General features: G+C 45.0%; 1 pseudogene; it reads right to left on the minus strand.

Annotated features, from left to right (window-relative positions):
- LOC141631321 (uncharacterized) overlaps positions 1 to 22,858 on the minus strand; it is a 42,005-nt pseudogene that overhangs the window by 14,520 nt on the left and 4,627 nt on the right.

The following is a 22,858-nucleotide window of genomic DNA, read 5'->3' on the forward strand; positions in this document are numbered from 1 at the left end:
ATTATAGTCATGAAACGAAATTAACAATGAAAACGATAAAAATTATAGAAATAACCTTCGGTCCTAGTGCAAAAGGCAATGAGAGATCAAGTTAGATCTCCTCCTAATCGTTGCACCCAAGATATCCGAGTAATGCCCTTGTGCTAGAGAGAATCCCCTAATTGCCTTGCAATATCGAGGGGATTGTTTTGTGAGTTTGTGTTGGATGAGAGATCCGGGATTCAGGAGGCACAATTCCCAAAACCCTTATATTTTTTAGCAAATGAATTAGCTTCGAAGTGAAAGGAGAAAGCTCTCCTTATGGCCTCTCTAATTCGGCCAAACCGAATGGATCAAGGGGAAGTGGGCTTCCACTTCCTCTTAATTTAAACTTGTGGTCCGGTTCATAATTCGCTAAGTGTATATGACACGGTCTAATTATAAACTGTCATCGGTTATCGGATATTAAAGCATCAACCAATTACACGGATTAGTTGAATTATTTAATACGTGTCCGAAAAAAGACAATATCGTATAATTAATTTATCCAATATACATTAATCAAATATAAATCGCTTATATTTAATTTTACGAATTAACTGGTTAATTCGCCTTAGCCCATGATATTTAATCCGTATTAAATATTATATCTCAACATCACATTTTAACTAATTATTAGTCAAATAACTCAGACTAACTGGTTAGTCAAAATTGGCATCTACATGACTGTATTTTCATACCGTCACATCACTCAAACGTATCCTATAGGTGTGACTTTTAGGGACCAGTTGATCACCGCCATCTGTATGACAATAACGTCAAACTTATCTAGCAAGCCAACCGTTATTGATAAACGTGGATCAACTGATAATGATACCAAAAGTATGCCCTTTGATCCTTTTAGAGGTTTATAAGTCCTTGCACTAATCAAGCAAGGACACCAACCCCAACAAGCTCCCACTTGTCCGTACAAGTGTATGTGCAATGACGTTATCCGCACTAACTGGAGGACACGGCTCCAACAAACTCCCACTTGTCCGCACAAGTGTATGTGCGATAACCGATTCTCATATTCATTTAAAATTTCTCCCACTCACTGTAAAACAATTTGCAGATCTGGATCCACAAAGGTCGTATTTTACAATCGATCAGGATCTAGAGTGGTTTCCCCGACTAGAGAGTAACTTAACCGATAAAACGAATCCGTATCCGAGCATGGCCATGCATTTCGATTCTGACTCCTCGAGTGGCCCTGAGAAATATCGAGTAACTGATAAAGGCTGAATATTTCCTTCAACTCGAACTCCTTCCGATCTAAGCACGACATGAAATGACCCAAAACAATCTACTTGGCCCCCCGTTACGGATGACCGTGAGAAAGAAACCAAAGTCACCCAAAATCTGCCTTAGTCTCTAGAGACAATCGATAGTCAAAAGAATCGACTCTTAGGATCACCATGGAGGTCCTATCCACGACCTGGCATCGAATGTTATAAAACATTTAGGACTCCACGTCGATGTCACAATTGTGTCCTACGAAATATCCGTATAAAACGCCTCTGTGATTGGTCGGTCAACCTTGTTGACTTATGGCTAGTTGAACCCACCATCAACCAACGTCACAAAATAATTGCCAGAGTTATCAGCTCATGTGGGCAATTAAGGACTAAAAAAATATAATGTTCTTGCGATTCACTTTGTGGTGTTCAAAATTTGTCGTACAAATCCACATGAAAAACAAAATATATATATATAAATTATCAAAACGATGATGTTGTATAGAGTACAAAAGCGAATGAATCTAATCCATAAAAGAGTACTACAACTTAGGAACACGTTTAATTCCCATGGAATTAACGTGCCCTTCATGCTTATCTTGTCGTAATGCTTTAGTGAGAGGATCTGCTATGTTATCATCTGTAGCAATCTTTTCTATCACTACTGTCTTTTGCTCCACGTAATCCCGGATTAGATGAGCTTTCCGTTGTACATGTCTAGACTTGTTGCTAGACTTTGGCTCCTTAGCTTGGAAGATGGCACCACTATTGTCGCAATAGATGGTGATCGGGTCATTCGAACTAGGCACTACGATAGCCCATGTAAGAATTGACGCATCCATATCGCTTCCTTTGTAGCTTCGCACGCGGCATAGTACTCGGACTCGGTCGTAGAATCTGCTTTATGTAACAGTTTGTTTCGAACTCTTCCAAATGATCGCAGCGCCATTAAGAGTAAAAACGAATCCCGGCCGAGATTTCGAGTCATCACGATCCGTTTGGAAGCTAGCATCTGCGAATCAGGTTGCGCATAGCTTTTGTTCGCCTCCATAAGTCAAAGCCCAATCTTTAGTCCTCCGTAGGTACTTAAGAATGTTCTTGACAGACCAACCAATGTGATTCACCCGGATGCTTTGTTGGAATCGACTTGTCATACTCAATGCATATGCCACGTCGGGACGTGTGCATATCATGGCATACATGATAGATCCTATTGCCGAGGCATAAGGTATCCGTGCCATGCGCTCTTTCTCTTCCGGTGTCTCTGGTGCCTGAGACTTGCTCAAATGCATCCCTGGAGACATAGGAAGGAACCCCTTCTTGGAGTTAGTCATGCTGAATCTCTCTAGGACTTTGTCTATGTAAGACTCCTGGCTGAGAGATAGCATCCGTCGTGATCTATCTCGATAGATACGGATGCCTAGAATTCTTTGTGCCTCTCCCAGATCTTTCATCTGGAAATGGTTTTTCAACCATACTTTCACCGAAGTTAAGAGAGGTATGTCATTCCCAATCAGGAGTATGTCGTCAACATACAATATTAGGAAGACAATCTTGCTCCCACTCGACTTGATATATAAACATGGTTCCTCGACTGATCGAGTGAATCCATTTTCTTTTATCACTTGGTCGAAGCGATGATTCCAACTCCTTGATGCTTGCTTAAGTCCATAAATGGAACGCTTTAGCTTGCACACTTTCTTAGGATGTATCGGATCGATGAAACCTTCGGGTTGTACCATGTACAACTCTTCCTCCAAAAAACCGTTTAAGAAGGCGGTTTTTACGTCCATTTGCCAAATTTCATAGTCATGAAAAGCGGCAATCGCTAAGATAATCCGAATGGAATGCAGCATGACTACGGGTGCAAAAATCTCATCGTAGTGCAAACCTGGCACTTGGGTGAAACCTTTAGCAACTAGTCGTGCTTTGTAGATATCTTGTTGACCTTCCACATAATGCTTTATCTTGTAAAGCCATTTGCATTGAAGGGGACGAACCTTAGCAGGTAAGTCAACAAGATCCCATACGTTGGTCTCATACATAGAGTCCATCTCGGATTGCATGGCCTCAAGCCATAGCTTTGAGTCAGAACTAGTCATGGCACCTTTATAGGTTGCGGGTTCACTACTCGTTAAGAGTAGAACGTCATCCATATCATGTTCCTCGACCATACCAATGTATCTGTCTGGAGGAATAGAGACTCTTCCCGACCTCCTAGGTTCCTCAGGAATATTTACCGCAGCCGGGATTGAAGGAATAGGTTCTTCCAATGGTTGCTCGGTGTTTGGTTCTGGAATCTCCGACAGGTCGAAGGTTCTATCACTCTTTGCATTCTCGAGAAATTCCTTCTCTAAGAATGTCGCACTAGCCGCAACAAAAACACGTTGTTCGGTTGGCGAATAGAAGTAATGACCACGTGATCCTTTAGGATAACCTATAAAGTATGTCTTGACCGATCGCGGGCCGAGCTTATCTTCAGGTCTCCACTTGACATAAGCCTCGCAGCCCCAAACCCGTATAAAGGACAAGTTAGGGACCGTTCCCTTCCATAGTTCATATGGAGTTTTGTCAACAGCTTTAGACGGACTTGGTTAAGTATTAGAGCGGCCGATAAAGAGCATAACCCCATAATGAATCAGGTAAAACCGTGTGACTCATCATGGATCGAACCATATCAAGTAGTGTTCGATTTCTCCGTTCGGACACACCATTCAGCTGAGGTGTTCCAGGTGGAGTTAACTGTAGGGCGATCCCACAGTCTTTAAGGTGTTGATCAAACTCGTGAGAAAGATACTCGCCACCACGATCTGAACGTAGTGTTTTTATCTTTCTACCAAGTAGGTTCTGTACCCTATTTTGGTATTCTTTGAATTTCTCAAAGGATTCACTTTTGTGCTTCATTAAGTAGACATAGCCATATCTACTTAAATCATCCGTGAAAGTGATGAAATACCTATAGCCTTCTCGTGCGGTGATTGACATAGGACCACATACATCCGTGTGTATTAGCCCTAATAGGTCAGCAGCGCGCATTCCAACACCTTTGAAGGAAATACGAGTCATCTTACCGATGAGACATGATTCACACGTGCCAAATGATTGAAAATCAAAGGCCGAGATGGCTCCATTTTTAATGAGCTGTTTTACGCGTTTCTCATTAATGTGTCCCATGCGGCAGTGCCATAGATATGTTTGATCTTTATCACCTACCTTTAACTTTTTATTCATTACGTGTAATATTTCGGTCGTCTGATCTAAAACATAAATTCCGTTCAAGGAGACTGCCTTGCCATAAATCATATTGTGTAAAGAGAAAATGCAAGCATTATTTTCTATTACAAATGAAAAACCAAGTTTGTCAAGTGCAAAACTGAAATAATGTTTTTCGAAAGACTAGGAACATAATAGCAATCATATAATGATAACTCAAATCCGCTAGGAAGTTGGATCACATATGTCCCCTTTGAGATGGCAGCCACTCTTGCTCCATTCCCAACACGCAGGTCAACCTCACCCTTTACGAGAGGCTCGAGATTTCGGAGGCCCTGCACATGATTACACAGATGAGAACCACAACCAGTATCTAGTACCCAAGTTCCGTAACTTGCATGGTTAATCTCAATCATATGAATAAAAGTAGAAGAAGAAGCTATACCAACAGGTTTAACGCGACCCGCTTTTATGTCCTCATGATAAACAGACATGTCCGCCTCCAATGCCCGATCTTGTGGCGTGATGGCATTCCATGTTTTCGGTTTTGCTCTTTTGTCGCGCCCGATGAGTCGCTCGACTCACCAGGCCCACTCTTACCTGGACCCGACTTCTTAAACTTCGGTTTACCTACTGCTAGGTTTGCCTGAGCTTTGCCCTTACCTTTCCCTTTGTTTGACACGACGAGAACATCCTGTTTCATGCTCCCACTGAACTTCATGTCCTTCTCGGTCTGTACGAGAAGGGAGTGCAGTTCATGGGGAGTTTTCTTCAAATCATTCATATAGTAATTCGCTCTAAATTGCGAATAACCATCGTGGAGTGAGTGAAGTATCCGGTCGATCACAATGTTCTCGCTGATCTTACAATCAAAGGTCTCCGACTTCTCGACATTCTCAATCATGCTTTGAGAATGTGTGGGCTAACTTGTTGGCCCTTTCGGAGTCTCGCATCAAAGAAGCGAGTGGTATGCTCATAGGTCACGATTCTCGGTGCTTTCGAAAATTCCTTAGTGAGCGTGGTGAAAATCTTGTTTGCACCATGGGCTATGAAGCGTTTCCGCAAATTGGATTCCATTGCAAAAATGAGTACGTTTTTAATCGCACCCGCTTCCATACGAAATCATTAAACTTGGTGATTTCAAGCGACTCTAGCCGTGGGACTGGGTTTGCCGGAGGGGCTCCAATAGATATTTGAGCTTCCGTCGGCAGCGGCAGCATTCCGTAATGCCGCCTCCCGCTCCGGTTGGATCCATCATTCTTCGATCGAGTAGACCGATTCATCCGATTCATGAAGATCCGGCCGGACTCACGGTCCAATGTGGCACTTGGCATTGGGTTATCAGCAGAACCAGCCATTTGTTATTTTGCGCTTTAAAGAACGTGATCTACACTTTGAAAAAAAGAAAAACAAAACGAAATAAGCAACTCATCGAGGTGATTTAAGTCTATTTTAAAATTCATTTTTAAACATGTAGACTCTCGCACTTGCATAATTGATCTCCCTCAAGAATGATACAAGTGATCCCAAGACTCAATTTCTAACCGATAAGCCAACTGTTTAGCTAATTCTTCCGTAAGAACTCTTGGTCGATAGATTTACGTAAATCCTATCTATAGTCCACCACATCACAGATCGTACGAGTGACCATAGTGTTGAGATAAAATAGGTCAATCGGTTCCAACTTACCCGACGTAGAAGGGGTCATATTATGCCTACCGACGAAGAAGGGAGTCATTGAGTTTGACCTATAAAGACTATTCTCAATTTTTGTTTATACGAGGAAGATCCCATCAACTAAATTATAATTCATATTAAGTGAACGAATAACTAGCGATTGCGTGAATGAATTAATTTGGATGATGGCTTAAAATCGTGTGACATGCAAATGTCAAAGAAAACTAACTCGTGACCTCTATATGTGTCAGTTTTCATGCAATTATTAGGTGGTTTGGTTTTTAGGCGGAATATGATGCATACTATCGTTGCAATAAAATAAATAAATGAATGCAATACGTAAATAAAAATTTCCTAGTGTGGCCTATCCTAGTAAAAAGAACAAAATACAACTTTGGAATCCACCGTTGGACCCGAAAAGCTTGTCTTGATGTTCCAACTTTGTCCATGTAGCGGGAGTGAGCATCCGGTCTCCATCTTTAGTCTTCTCAAAAATTACAATTTAAAATTTACAAATATAAACCTATTTACATTCTAAATAAAAACTGTAATTAAAAGAAATAAAATGGAGATACGAGATCTCAAAATACAACCAAGACCGTGTTCCATCATTACGGTAACACGTTCTACTAAGGCCACACTAAGTTACAACTGTTTGCTAAATAATTAAATACGTAATTAAAAGGCATTCAAAACATTCAAAATATAAACAAGAACGATAAATTAAAATGCATCAACTAAAAATTAAATTTATTCGTGACATAATTCCGTAATTATGTTAAATTTTTATCCAAACCACCAAAGATAATTAAAATTACATGACAAAACCGCTTTAGTCAAGTTAATTTTAATCCGAGATAATCCGTTACAATAAATCATGTTAAAGTAACTTTATTTTACGTGGGTGAACCGTTTCACTAACAAGCGAGAGCATAAAAACGTTTTATGCATTAAAAAGGCCGGAAAAAAAAAACAAGGAATTTTTTTTTTTTTTTTTTTTCTCTCTGTACTGTACGTGAACAGTACCAGGGGCCAAAAAAAATTTTTTTTTTTTTTTTTTTTTTATAAACCGGCAGAAATGCCGAGAGCTACAAGAGGCAAAAAAAAAAAAAAAAAATTTACGCGGCTCAAAACGTGAGCAAAAAGGATCAAAACAAAACGGTTTGATAAAAACACAATTGTAGTTTTAATCTAATCCGTATAGAAGTCACACTACAATTGTTAATCTTCAACATTTTGCAATAATTATCGGTTAGAATTGCAACATGTGAAGAACGATTGAATACTTGAGATCGAACGATCTAAACAAAATGTGTAGCACGCAAATCAATGTAAAAACAGAAAAAACAGGCCGTGACATGAGGCCACACGGTTTTCAGAAATTTTCGAGACAAAAATTTGTGCCACACGAAATTTTATGCAATCATTTTGATGCATCTTAAACATATTGAAATGAATATCGATTTCAAAACAATATGCAATCAAAATTAAAACAAAACAATCATCACCGTGTAAACTAGACACGGATCCCAACACAAAAAAAACGCAGCAACATAAAAATTGCCGAGACAAAAAAATTGTGCCGAGTAAAAAAAAATTGCAGCCGAGACAATTTTTTGAACAAAATCATCGATTCAAATATCGTTTGATGAAAATCACATAGAAAAATTTGCGTGGCCTCGCTCTGATACCACTTGTAGGGTTAGATCCGTATAAAACCCTTTCTTTATAGGATTATAACGCAAAATTTATATGTAGATTATAGTCATGAAACGAAATTAACAATGAAAACGATAAAAATTATAGAAATAACCTTCGGTCCTAGTGCAAAAGGCAATGAGAGATCAAGTTAGATCTCCTCCTAATCGTTGCACCCAAGATATCCGAGTAATGCCCTTGTGCTAGAGAGAATCCCCTAATTGCCTTGCAATATCGAGGGGATTGTTTTGTGAGTTTGTGTTGGATGAGAGATCCGGGATTCAGGAGGCACAATTCCCAAAACCCTTATATTTTTTAGCAAATGAATTAGCTTCGAAGTGAAAGGAGAAAGCTCTCCTTATGGCCTCTCTAATTCGGCCAAACCGAATGGATCAAGGGGAAGTGGGCTTCCACTTCCTCTTAATTTAAACTTGTGGTCCGGTTCATAATTCGCTAAGTGTATATGACACGGTCTAATTATAAACTGTCATCGGTTATCGGATATTAAAGCATCAACCAATTACACGGATTAGTTGAATTATTTAATACGTGTCCGACAAAGACAATATCGTATAATTATATTTATCCAATATACATTAATCAAATATAAATCGCTTATATTTAATTTTACGAATTAACTGGTTAATTCGCCTTAGCCCATGATATTTAATCCGTATTAAATATTATATCTCAACATCACATTTTAACTAATTATTAGTCAAATAACTCGGACTAACCAAGGTTAGTCAAAATTGGCATCTACATGACCGTATTTTCATACCGTCACATCACTCAAACGTATCCTATAGGTGTGACTTTTAGGGACCAGTTGATCACCGCCATCTGTATGACAATAACGTCAAACTTATCTAGCAAGCCAACCGTTATTGATAAACGTGGATCAACTGATAATGATACCAAAAGTATGCCCTTTGATCCTTTTAGAGGTTTATAAGTCCTTGCACTAACTGTTAAGGACACCAACCCCAACACTCCCGAAGTTGACCCGAAAGTTTTGGAGGGTTGGGAGGATGATGATGGTGAGGAAAGGATTCCTTCTGGTGATGTGAGGCCGCATATCCTGGATCACGGCGAGGCATGCATGACTGGTCTTGATCGTGCCTGGACCAATAAATTCGCCAGTTGTTCTGGTGAAACTCTTTTCGAGGGTCATTTCTCCTTCGGTGAGGGGTACAAAATTGTTATCCCTGAGGAGGGTCAAAGGTCCGTTGCCCTCCCCCCGGTCACATCGGGCGTATATATTAGGCACCTGGAGTATGGGCTCCGGTTTCCTTTGAATGAATACGTCACGGCCATCATCAAAGCTATGAACGTCGCTGTGGCTCAACTGCATCCGTTGGCCATTAGGACGATAGTTGGCTTCGTGTGGCTCTGTCTCTTTAAGGGGGAGGCCCCTACGGTTAACTTATTCCGCCGGCTTCATCATCTTCGCCATCGACCCCGGTAAAGTGGGGTGGTACAGCGTGCGGATGCGATGGAGTCGGGCTACGCTTCCGTTGATAATCTTTCCTCCTGCAAGGACTGGAAAGAGCGGTGGGTGTACGTTAAGGTGCCGGATGACTATCCGCTGCCCCGGTCCTTCCAGCACCAAGTCAACTTGCGGTGCGAGAGTAAGGGGGAGCGTGAAAAATGGGTCTCCCGGAGTAAGCTCAAGATGGACGCCAGTAGGGTTCCTCTTAATGCGGATGAAGAGCGGCGATCACTGTTTGATGCCGAGAAGGGATGGGTGCCCCCGACTCGGATTATTCTTCAGGATGAGCTGCTTTGCTGCGTCGGCCTCATACCGGCCCTCAACCAGGGTGAGTAGGGTCGGTGTGAGGCCCATCTTTGCCTGTTATGCTCCTGTTTTTAGAGCTTTGTTTTACTTCTTTTATGTAACTCTTGTCTGGTTTCTTGCAGACCGGTTTGGCCAGGATCTGTCTGAGGGGACCTTGAAGAGGTTAGGGCTTGATAAGGATGGGAAGGTCGTTCAGCGGCATCCTCAAGCCGACGCGCGCGATCGTAGACTGGCTCCCAACGAACTCATGGACAAGCAGCTGAAGGCACTGGATCCGGCGGCGGCTCAAGCACGGGTTCTCGGAGGCGTGCCGAAAAAGAAAACCAAAGGCAGCGTCCATGTCGGCGACGGCGTCGATCCCGACTCCCTCTTCAACCCCAACAGTCCAGAAGGAGCATGTGGAGGTCATCGATGTTACCGTGGAGGTGGTGACTGTTGCGAAGGGCCCTCCTCCTCCAAGGAAGAGAAAAGAGCCATTGCCGGCTTCTACCGTTACCGGGGAAAAGAATGATTCACCCGGTCCTTCATCTAAGAAGGTCCAGACTGGTACGGACCTAACCTGTGGTTCAGACTTAGCTGGTTCATTATGCATTCCCGATGACAGACTCTCTGATGTGTCAATGAATGTTGACATGGATGCGCTGTGTGAATTTTTGTAGATCCGCCGTCGGCAGCCGCCGTTCTCACTGAGCGGCAATTAGAGAAGCAGCCTGAGAAGGCGGGTGATAGAAATGTCACCGTTGACTCCTTACTCCAGAAGGTTCCCCCCGCCGAGCTTGTGGCAGAGGGGACGAGAATATACAAGAGGTTGGCGAAGTGGACTCAACTAGCCGGCTCCCACATTATGGAGCAAGAAAAGACCATGGCCCAGGCTGCGCCACTGATCGAACGGCTTAAGCTTGATCTTTCCGCTGCAAAGGGGGAAGCCGGGAAGGCTAAGCTTGACCTCCTTGCTGCTCGGAAGCGTGTGGAGGAAGCTGAGAAGCTGCTATTGGCCGAGAGGGCCAAGGTTGAGGTGCGATGCCACCTCCGCCAAGTTCTGGAGGAGCGGGACAGGTATAAGGGCGGCTACGACGCCGTTGTTGCCAAGAGGGAAGAATGGAGGGAAATGTATTTGGCTCGATCGGAGGCACATAGGGACACTAGGGTGTCCTTGCCCAAAGGGAGAAAGATATTGAGATGCTTCAAACTGAGATCATCCCTAACATGTGCGCTCAATTCCGGGATCAGGCCGAGGAAGCGACCAGGGAGGCAATCAAGAAGCCCATTCCTGAAGGCTCCTTCCCGTGGGAAAAATTTGAACAGCTTCTGGATGAGATGGCCGATCTTTAAAAAGCGGCTGCGGAGAAGGCGGAGGCGGCGAAGGCGGCTCAGATAGCCGAGGCCAAGGCGGCCTACGATGCGAAGGTGAAGGAGGCCAAAGAGGAGGCCGAAAGGTCAAGGCACGTGGAAATGACGAGCTTTCCTGGGGCGGCCACCGAAGATGATGATCTTTCCGCCGATGGTGGGCGGCAACAAGCGTAGGGAGATGGGCGATCGTCACCGGACTCACCCGCGTCTCGGATAGCTTTAGTGTTCGGGGCCAAATCGAGCCTTTCCTCCCTGCCATCTTTTGGCGCTTCAAATGTCATGTCTGTAACCTTTTGCTTTTCTTTTCCTTGTTTTTGTAAAACTTTGGTAGGTTGCGTTTTGGCTTATCCCTATGGGGACGGCCGTCGTCTGTATCCTTCTCATTTGTAAACTCGTTATCATTTTTAACAAGAGTTTGCTCATTTTGCCTCCGGCTTGCCGAGGTCTTCTCTTGTCTTCTTGCGTTATTAATTGAGCGCTTCTCATCTTTACCTTCGGCTTGGCCGAGGTAGCTAGAATGCGTATCTCAACCGCGTTTAACGTCTTTTCTTGAACATGTTAGCATGTTGGTCGCTTCCTTTTCACTCTCGGTCTAGTCGAGGCGTCGAATTGCGCTTCCCAACCGCCGTTGAACATGTTAGCGTATCGACCGTTGTGTCCTCCGCCAGGCCTTCGGTTGGCCGAGGCGACTAGAGGTTACGGCGCGACAAATAATGTCGTTAGCGTATCGACCGTTGTGTCCCCGCCAGGCCTTCGGTGGGCCGAGGCGACTAGGGGTTACGCGCGACAGCGTCGTTAGCGTATCGACCGTTGTGTCCCCTGCCAGGCCTTCGGTGGGCCGAGGCGACTAGGGATTACGCGGCGGCAATTCGTTAGCGTATCGACCGTTGTGTCCCCTGCCAGGCCTTCGGTGGGCCGAGGCGACTAGGGGTTACGGCGCGACGGCGTCGTTAGCGTATCGACCGTTGTGTCCCCGCCAGGCCTTCGGTGGGCCGAGGCGACTAGGGGTTACTGCCCGACAGCGTCAGTATCTTTCAATCTGCGCTGGTAGTGATCGCTAGTGGCGTCTACTTCTTGGGGTGACTTTGCCGGCTTGGGCGTGGCGTCTACCTCGATATGACCGCGGAGGGGATAAACACTTTGATGGAAAAATTGGGTGATTCTTCATTAGATGTAAACATGCGTTGGGGTGCCAACAATTGTTTTGGACACCTCCGCCGCTACACAAAGTATTTCCTGAGATTGTCAGTGTTCCAATGGCTCATCAAAGGCACACCCTCCATGTCGGTCACCGTATGTACCCCGCCTCATTTCTTCAACCACTTTGTAGGGACCCTCCCAGTTGGCCGTTAGTTTACCATGAATGTTTCCTTTGTTGGTGGCGGCCGACTTTCTTAGGACTAGATCCCCTACTTTCAAATCCCTTTTGTGGACTCTCCGGTTGTAAGCTCTTCTCATTCGGTTTTGGTATACTTTGAGGCGTGTCTTTGTATCTCGGCTTTCTTCGACCAGGTCTAGGGAGGTTCTTAAGCCCTCCTCATTTTCAACCGGGTTAAAGGTGGCCGTTCTGAATGTCGGCACCGTTGCTTCAATTGGCAGGACTGCCTCGGACCCGTAGACTAAGTGGAATGGACTGCCCCGTCGCTTCTTTCTCCGTGGTTCGCAGGGACCACGGGGCGCGGTAGTTCATCGGCCCATCTTCCCTTTAGATCTTCGACTTTGTCTTCTTCAAACCGTTGAGGATTGTTTTATTGTGCTCCTCCGCCTGTCCATTGCTCTGTGGGTGGCAGACGGAGGAGTATGCAAATTTGATACCAAGTTCCTCCAGCCAGCTCATTATTGTGTCGCTCCAAAACTCTCGGCCGTGGTCGAATACCATGACTTGGGGTAACCCAAAACGAGTTATGACATTTTCCCAGATTACCTTTCTTACGGCCGCCGTCGTCTTCGCAGTATTCTGACTTCAACCCATTTGGTGAAGTAGTCAACGGCGACAATCAAGAACTTTCTTCCGCCGGATGCCGTTGGAAATGGCCCTAGTAGATCCATCCCCCACTGTGCAAAAGGAAGGGGACTAAGTACCGGCTGCAGGTCTCGGGATGGCGCATGTATCACCGGAGCATGCATTTGACAGTTGTTGCACTTTTTGGTTTTGGCTCTAGAATCCGCAAGCATGGTGGGCCGAAGTAGGCGCTCGGAGAGCTTTGTGGGCTAGTGTTCTTGCCCCCATGTGATGGCCGCAGATGCCTTCGTGAATTTCTCACAAGATTAGCTCGCGTCGGCTGGGCCGACACATTTCAAGAGTGGCCTCGTCACGGACCTCCTGTACAATTCCCCTTCAAACACCAAGTACCTTGCTGCGATCCTCTTTATCTTCTGCGAGAGACTGCGGTCCTCCGGTAATTCGTTTGTCAATTTGTATTTCATTATCGGAGTCATCCACGTCGTCTCGGTCTCTATGTTACCCACCATGCCGACGGCCTCAGTAATGCTCTTGGCATTCCTGGTGTCCACCAAAGACGGTTGGTGACATTCTTGATGGTTGAACTGGCAAGCTTCGAGAGAGCGTCGGCTCGGTTGTTCTCGGACACTGGAATGCATTGTATCTGAAAAGATTTCAACTTTGAGGTGTCAGCCTTTACCCTTTCCAGGTATCTTACCATTCCGTCGTCTCGAGTCTCGTACTCTCCTCTGATTTGGTTAGCCACTAAAAGTGAATCTGTTTTCAAAATGATGTGCTCCGCCCCGGCAGCTCTAGCTAGCTCGACTCCGGTTATCACCGCCTCGTATTCGGATTCGTTGTTTGAGGCCGTGAAGGTAAATTTCAAGGCGTACTCAAACTCGTCCCCGTTTGGGCTGATGATAAGTATGCCGGCTCCTGAGCTGTTCGTCGTGGAGGACCCGTCGGTGTATACCTCCCATACTCCGGGGTTTTGCTCTTCTTGGTATGTGCACTCGGCCAGAAATCGCGATGCTGTCCCTTTATCGAGGGCCTCGGCTTGTACTGAATGCCGAAGCCGGATAGCTCTACTGCCCATTTGATGAGCCTGCCGGCTTGCTCAAATTTTTCCAATGCTTTCTCCAATGGCTGGTCGGTTAAGACCGTTACGGGATGTGCGTCGAAGTAGGGTTTCAGTTTCCTTACGGCGACGACAACAGCGAAGGCTGCTTTTTCAATCAGCGGGTAATTTCTCTCGGCGGGCAACAACGTATGGCGACAAAGTAGATTGGGTGCTGCTTGCTTGTCCTCTTCTCTCGATGATTACGGCGGACGTGGCCGAGGTAATCGCTATGTACTGGATATAGCGTCTCCCCAAAGATCGGCCGGACGGGGTTGGGAGAGTCGAAGATGAGCTTTCGATTGCTTGAAAGCCGTGCTCGCTCCTCCCCCCCCAAGTCTTTATTTCCCTTCAACACCTTGAAGAATGGGGTGCTCTTGTCGGATGACCGAGAGATGAAACGGGCTAGAGCCGCCATCCTCCCGTCGCATCATAACCTCTTTTCGATTCCTCGGCTCCGGCAGGTCTAGGATTGCTTGGACTTTGTCCGGATTGGCATCAATTCCCCGGCGCCGACAAGTACGCCGAGGAACTTACCCGCCTTGACACCGAAGTTGCATTTCATTGGGTTGAGCTTCATCTTGTATTTCCTTAGTGAACAAAATGTCTCGTGTAAATCGGCTAAGTGCTCATTTGTCGGACTTGCTTTTTACAATAGCATCGTCGACGTAAGCCTCAATGTTCCGCCCTTTTTTATTTTGGAACACTTTGTCCACCAGCCTTGTGTAAGTTGCGCGGCGTTCTTCAAACCAAACAAACATCATTTTGTACATGTATGTGCCGTTAGCGGTGATGAATGCGCATTTAGGCATGTCTTCCTCGGCCATGAATACCGATGATACCCGAGAAGGCGTCCGGCGAGGCTCAAGATAGTGTACCTCCGCCGTCGCGTCAATTAAACAATCTATTCGAGGCAAGGGATAGCAATCTTTGGGGCATGCTTTATTAAGATTGGTAAAATCTACACACATCCTCCACGCCCCCGACGACTTCCTCACCATTATGACATTAGCTAACCACTCAGGATAAGTACAAGGCATGATGAAGCCCGCCGCGATAATTTATCTACCTCGGCTTTGATGGCCTCATCCTTCTCGGCTGAGGAGTTCCTCATCCTTTGCTTGACAGGGCGAGCGGTGGGGAGTACGTTCAGCTTGTGAACAATTACCTCTCGGCTCACGCCTGGCATCTCGGCCGCTGAGTAGGCGAAGACGTCTTTGTTCTTCCTCAGCAGGTCTAGGAGAGCGGCCCTGAATTTTGGCTCCAGGTTGACACCGATAGTCACGGTGCGCCCTGGGTCAATTTCCACCTCTTCGCCTCGGCTCCCTCGACCATGCGCGATTGAATCCACGAGGTTGCCCTCCCGTTGTAAGGATGGGCTCTTCCCCTTCTCGACTTTTTTTCCACTTTGAGGGACTGCATGTTGCATCCTCTGGCAGATATCTGGACGTTGACCACCTCGTCCTTCTCGTCCTTGGAGATGAGCTTATGCGCTTCCCCGGTCCGAGACATACATCGGTGTCGGGGCCCGTATGGACATTCTTGCGTCGGCCTCGCTCGGAGTGACTCGGCCTATGAGAACGTTGTAGGAGGACGAGCCGTCAATGACCACGAACTCGCTAGGACATTCTTAGCCGCATTCCCTCGCCGAACATCACCGGCGTCCGATTGACCCCGGGGGTACCAAAGCCGGCCCGAGAAATCGTATAGCGGATTGGTGCGGGGCTCAAGTCTTCAACCTTCGACCGAGGTTGAGAAAGCACTCCCTGAACATGATGTTCGTGTAGGCGCCTGTGTCAATCAGGCACCTCTTGACCAGGTGGTTGGATATGTCCAAGTGGACTACGAACGGGTCGCTGTGAGGGGCGATGACTCCCTCGTAGTCCTTCTTTCCAATAGTCATGTCGGAGATGTTGGAAGCGGGGATCGCTGTTTTGGGCACAAAGTTGATGGCCTGATACAGCTCGTTCAGGTGCCGTTTGTGCCCATGAGCGGACCCACCGTTCTCGTTGCCCCCGATGACAACATGGATTACTCCTATCCGTTCAAAGACGGATTTCTTATTCGAGCCGCCGGCATCAATCTTTTGGCCTTTGGCGACATATTTGTCGAGGCTCCCCTTCCGTATTAGCTCTTCGATGGCATTCTTCAGATGCCGGCAGTTGTCAGCTAAGTGGCCGGTGTGGCCATGGTACTCACAGTACTGGCTCGTGTCACCGTCACTCCTCGGCCTGGGAGGCCTTTCCCACTTCTGACCCTCGTTCTTGCTCAGGGCGAAGAACTCGGCAGCAGACACAACCAGGGGGGTGTGATCATTGTACCGCTTCCGGTAGTACGTTTCCGAACTCCCCCGGCGCCCACCGAGTTCTCATTTCTGGGGACTGTCGATCGTGACCTATTATTGTCACGGCGTCTTTCATCCGGGTTGTCCTCCCGGCGGCTCTTACTCTCGAGTGCCCGGCCTCGTCTGGCCTACCCGTGTTTTGTGGTAGTCCTCCACCTTAATGGCTTGATCGGCCATCTTTCCTCAAGCGAGTCTAGGTTCGAAAGCCGCCGCACTTGATGAGCTCATTTTTTAAGTCTCCTCTCGGGAGGCCTTTCATCAGTGCGAAGTCCGCCAGTTCGCTGTTCAGCTCACGAATCTGCTGAACCTTGGCGTCGAACCTTTTCACTTAGCTTCGGAGAGACTCGCCTCCCTCCTGCCTGATAGTCAGGAGGTCCGATGTCTCGACGGCCCTCCTCTTGTTGCAAGAATATTGGGCTAAAAATATGTCCTTTAGGTCGGCGTAACAGTATATCGACCCATCGGGTAGCCCCTTGTACCAACTTTGTGCCATCCCCTGCAGAGTCGTAGGGAAAACTCGGACCAAACCTCATCAGTCGCTCCCACACCGACATGTGAGACTCGAAAGCCTCGGCGTGGTCGGTTGGGTCGCCTTCTCCTTTGTAAGATATGGATGGCAACCTTAGCTTGGGCGGCACCGGGACCTCTAGGACGTAGGCGCTGAGGGGCTGTCTGGCCACGTGTTGAACGACACGCGGCGATCGGCTCCTCGCATCCCTAGCCCGGCTCCTCTCCCCGTGGCGGGAAGGGCTTCTTCTCCGACTCTGGTGAGTCGGGCTTCTTCTCCGACTCTGGCGAGTCGGACTTCTTCTCCGACTCTGGTGGGTCAGACTTCTTCCACTTCTCTGGGGCAGGCCTCGTCGGTGCTGCGGCGACACCGTCCTCCCGCGAGTGCGGGAAGGACTCAGGTCTACCACTAGCACTTTGGGCTCCCCCGGCGTCTTGACAGGGCCAGCTTCTTCCAGTGCTCCGTTCAAGTCTCTTGGAGTCACATTCTGGGCCCTGGTCTCCTGGACGGGTTCCGCCGCTCTTGTCGGTGTGACAGTGTGAGCCGGCGTACTATCAATTAGGTCCAGGAGTAGCTTCAGTTTTGCTGCATCAACCACGTGTCCCATGATGGTGACCTGGTTGGCGGGCAGCGGCGTATCTGGTATTATTGGCATCCCGTACTCCGGTTGAATTACCCGGCCGGTGGAGGGTTGCGCAACTCCAGAATTGTGGACGGTATCATCTTGGTAGAATTCGGTTTCGTCAGTCACGAATACCTCTTGTTGTTTCGACATCTTCTTAGCTTTTTGGGTGGGTTTTTGTTTTGTGTTTTTTTTTTTTTTGTTTGGGAATGAATGTGACTAGTTTCTAGTATCTTTCCCCACAGACGGCGCCAATTGTTCCGGGTGTAATTCCAGAGCAGTTATTTGTTGCCACCCGTGCTTGTAGAATGACGTCTTTGATTGAATCCTCCTCGCGGTCTCCTGAAACGATGAACAAACTGAGGGCTCGGCTTTGGACCGAGCGAACTCACTCCGACGCTCAAGTCAGTAAACTTAAAGAGAGAAGTTGTTACTTGGCGAAGTATATATTGTAGAGAGATAAGGAAGATATTACCAGATGAATAGTGATTCTTAGGTTAAATTGTGGATATCTTTGACCTTGCTCAATGTGTTGACTCGGTCAGCGGGTGCAGAATATGCCCCATCACTAACAATTAGTCAAACTAATAACAGAACCGTTATAATACAGCAGTAAAAACACAAAAAGAACAACACGGAAGTGTAAACAAAAACACAAAGAGAATCAAAAGAAAGCCTCTTTGAATTAAGAGTCAAAGACAGTTTCAAAATTACATACGGCCTACATAAGCCTTCATAAAACAAAATAACGTACTAAATTACAACCAGAGACAGTTTCAAATTACATAATACCCAAAATACATTCTTTCCGAGAAAGAACCAAAATGTACTTCCGAAAATACATGACATAACGTAAAAAGTCAGTCAACGTCAACAACATCGACTGACTTATAATACAATTCGTAAGCAAGATCATAAACAGCAGGATAGTCCCTGAGTGTTTAAAAGTACTCGTGAATTAGCCTGATCCGTTCAGATACAGGTGCATCAAGGATCGAGTCATGATCGTGTATATAACGGCAAGCATGCAACACCGCCTTTGCTGGCTCACTTGCAAGCATGCAACACTTGCATCGTTTGGAAACTACTTTCGAGCCCCTTGACAAAATCTTAAAACCTTCACTGTGACTTGTTGTTAGAACTTTCATATATTCGGCGTGAACACCGGGCGCACTTTTATGAAATAGGAACATTTGTGACCATTTCTTACAAATAAGACACATATTGCTCTTGTCCAAAGTAGTCTCTACATGATCGAATACTCTTTCCATTAGGTCCTGGCTATTTAAAACTGCCGACATTGATTGATTACGACGACGAACTCGTACATTAACTTCAAAGCACTTATCACTCTTATCTTCCAATAACCAACCCAATTTTTTTTCTTTTCAGTAGCGAACTCTCTAGCAAATAACAATTTATCTTCATTCACTATATTTATTGCCCATCCCTCACAAACTAAGTCCATTAGTGATGCTGAAACCTACAAACAAACAAAGCCAAACAAACAAAACCACAAGGATAACAGCTGAATAACACAAAAAGAATAACAGGAAATTAAAACAGGAAAAACATTACAATGACAGGAAGAGTAACGCTGCAATGACACCATAGGACCAGTATAACAGCGGAATAACAGAAGTACTGAAAAGTGAAGACAATACGAACAAACACAAAAACCCTAGAAAAACACATTAAACAATTAAAACATGGCAAATAACTTGACAACAAACTAAGCGATAGAATAACAGTATAATAACATAAAAAGTAAAGTGTGTAGAGATCAATAATAAAGTTCTCAACACAACTCGTCAGATAGAACATGCAAATCACTTCAAAACAATAGAAAACTGCAGAAACGACTAAGAACATGCAAATCACATCAGGAAAAATCAAAAATTCAAAAATGCAGCATAATATTACAATGGAGAAACTGCATAAACGCAATAATGACATTAAAGTACTCGATTAAGTAAACCTAACGATAATTAAACTGAAAAAACGAATAAAAAAGCATACAAAAGCATGAAATAAAACAAAATAACAGAATAAAAGAGGAAAATGTCATGAAATTACCTTCAATCGGAAGAAAGATGATGAACGGCGAAGAGAAAACAGGAGAAAACACGAAGGAGACGAACAGTTGAAGAAGAATAACACAAGAATAATAGAAGAGAGAGGAACGCTTGATATAAAAGGTTTTGCAGTAATATGGAGTATTAATTAGAGAGGGAAACAGTTAGATAGTAAATGACGGAAAGAAGAGAGAGAGAGAAAAAGAAAAAAAGAGAAAATAAACTAAATAATGTTTTTATATGACAATTAAGATTAATCTTGGTCACTCATCTCTAATTTAATCTAATGATTGAGATTCACGCAACTGAGAACTCACCATAAGAACCAAAATCACCAAATCCAATCTCTCTCTCTCTCTCTCTCTCTCTCTCTCTATATATATATATATATATATATATATATATATATATATATATATATATATATAGAATCAGGATCCCGTACGAACCAAATTATGGTGCGAACCGTACGAACTCACACAAACCATCACATTATGACAATTAAAAGGTCAAGTTTGATTCCAAAACAAGATATGTCACGCTCCTCTCCCATAAACGCATCTTCTCTCTTTCTCATTTATCATTTTACCACCACACACCTCAACCACCTATGACACCTCCGGCGACGACTGACATCACCTACATTTACCCAATCCGACGGTGACACCTCATCCACCGGCGCATCTATCACTCCAACCATTATCACACTCATAGAAGCAGTAGCCCTCCAATTCGCAGACGATCCTGAGATCGATCAATACTCCGTCATAAGTGTGGTGCGGCGAGATAGAAATATGATGACGATTAAGGGGCACGTGGTTGATGTGGTCTTACGCCGAGAGTCAGAGAGGAAATGCGAAGACCTTGATTCACTTTTTTTGTTTGAACTTTGTGATTTTAAGTTGTGGATCTACAAGTGACGAGGTATTTCAAAAATCTAAGTACGTCAGAGTTTTTGTCGGATAATTCCGTCCCGGAAAACATTTTTATTGACCAAATATAATGTAGTTGGTGTTGGTATGGTGGCCGGTGGTGGTTGTAAGCGTTGGTGTGGTGGTCGTGGGTGTGGCGTTGGTGTGGTGGTCGATCTAGTCGCTATGGCGTGTGGTGGTGATTTTTGTGCCGAGTTGTGGCTAAAATGGTGGATGGTGGGTGGTCGTTAGAGTGAGACGACGACAACACCAGTTAGTGGTGGTGGCGGTAGTGTGGTGATCAGTGGCGGTGGTGGGGCCAGTGGTGGTTGTGTTGGGTGGGGCTGGTGGTGGTTGTGGCGGTTGATGTTAATGTTTTGATGGCGGTGACGACCTGCCGGAGTTGGTGGCGAGGAGCCAGATTCGTGGTGATGTGGAGAGAGCGCTCTTTTTTACATTTGTTCTGGTGTTGCGTTTGTTGTGGTGGCAGCGGTGGTGGTGGCGACAGTGGCGGCGGGGGCAGTGGTGGTGGATACTCAAAATACTAGGCCGGATACGTACAGTATTACTACCGGATACGTATGGTATTACTACCAGATACGCATGGTGGGGGTGGCGGTGGCGGTGATGGAGGCAGCATTGGTGGATACACAAAATACCACCCTAGATACACACGGTATTACTAACGGATACATGCGTATCCGGCTGTAGTATCATGTGTATCCGATAGTAATACAATGTGTATCCAGAAATACGAACTAGTGTATCTAAAAATATTATATTGTGTATCCGGAATTATGAACTAATGTATCTAAATGTATTATAATGTGTATCTGAGAAGTATGAACTAGTGTATCTAAAAGTATTATACCGTGTATCTGAGAAGTATTGTGTATCTGAGAAGTATTATACTGTATATTTGAGAAGTATTATACTGTGTATTTGAGCAGTTCGTACGGTTCGTACGTTAAGGTAGTTCGTACCTGAACCCGCCCCTATATATATATATAAATAGGATCCTGTGCGAACTAAAAATCCCAACCCCTTACTCTATGAGATTTACACACTCCCGTCACATTCTCTCACTCTCTCTCATTACTCTAATACTCACTCTCACTCTCTCTCATTACTAATGACGACGGCGACGGATCTTCGACTGACATTCGAAGGTGGTGCTAGTGGCATAAAATCGAGTAACTTGGAGTACTCTGTAATAAGATGATACATGTAATCAGATACAATATCCATGTTCAAAGATTCCATGAAATCTTGACCCGCTTGCCCCATCGCCTCAGCCTGTTTCCACCAAAACTTCAGCATTTACTTATCTACCGTATAATCCTATATCGGTAGATTTAGGCAAAAACTTGGGCGAGAATGGTCATACAGTTGGACAAAGTTGGGACACCCAAAGCTAACTAAACTTGGAAAACTAGAGTCATTAGGAATTACAAATAGAACTTTACCTCAGAAGGGTGCGCATTACCCCACTCAACAGCGTTCTTTATATTTCGACATAGATCAAAAGGCGGCACAGGCCAATAATCTTTCTTTGGGAAGAGACCACGAGTGAAAAAATCTTCGTACTGAGGAGTTATTAGCAGTGTAAGAGAGCCACATGATATAATATATTTCAGGCTTACTGAGCAAGCATATCCTTCAGCATAAATTTTATACCTGAAAATAGTTAACAAGTGCAGCCATTAATTTTTCTAGCACAGCGATTTCTCAACTTTATGTTGGTCTGAAGTGTAATAGATATACAATGTATTACAGCTAACTGAAAATAGTTAACAAGTGTGACTTCATGAGCTCTAACAGCTAACTGTAATAGATATACAATGTATTGTCGTTGCAAAGAGTTTTAAAAACAAGAACACCGTTACATTTCAAATTACATAAATTTACTAAAAGTTGGTCATCAGTAAGGAACTAACAGTTACGGATTATGGGTTAAATTGAAGGACACGGAGTAATAAAAGAACTAGAAGAAACAATATGAAAATTGCATAGTAGTTCGCGTTGCTAAGTGTACCTTGTACATAATGCGTGCTCAATTGCATAGGACGATATACGACCCCTGTATGCACTTTTTTAAACGAAAGCCACAATTATGACGCAATGGCCTAGATTGGGGGATGATTACTGAATACCATGCTTGCGCCTTCAAACTTTTTCTTGTGTTTAACGGGGTGTCACGTATCTTCTTTGTATAACAATGATGTTCTAGATAGAATATCATAAACAGTAGCTTACCTATGCTTGCATTGGTTTGATAGCTTTGACTGCATGTATCCTGCTCTTGCTTCTTCTCCCCAGTCCTACGTTTCACAGTGGGAGAAATTAG

This window comes from Silene latifolia, chromosome Y (assembly GCF_048544455.1).
Source record: "Silene latifolia isolate original U9 population chromosome Y, ASM4854445v1, whole genome shotgun sequence".
NCBI lineage: Eukaryota > Viridiplantae > Streptophyta > Magnoliopsida > Caryophyllales > Caryophyllaceae > Silene > Silene latifolia.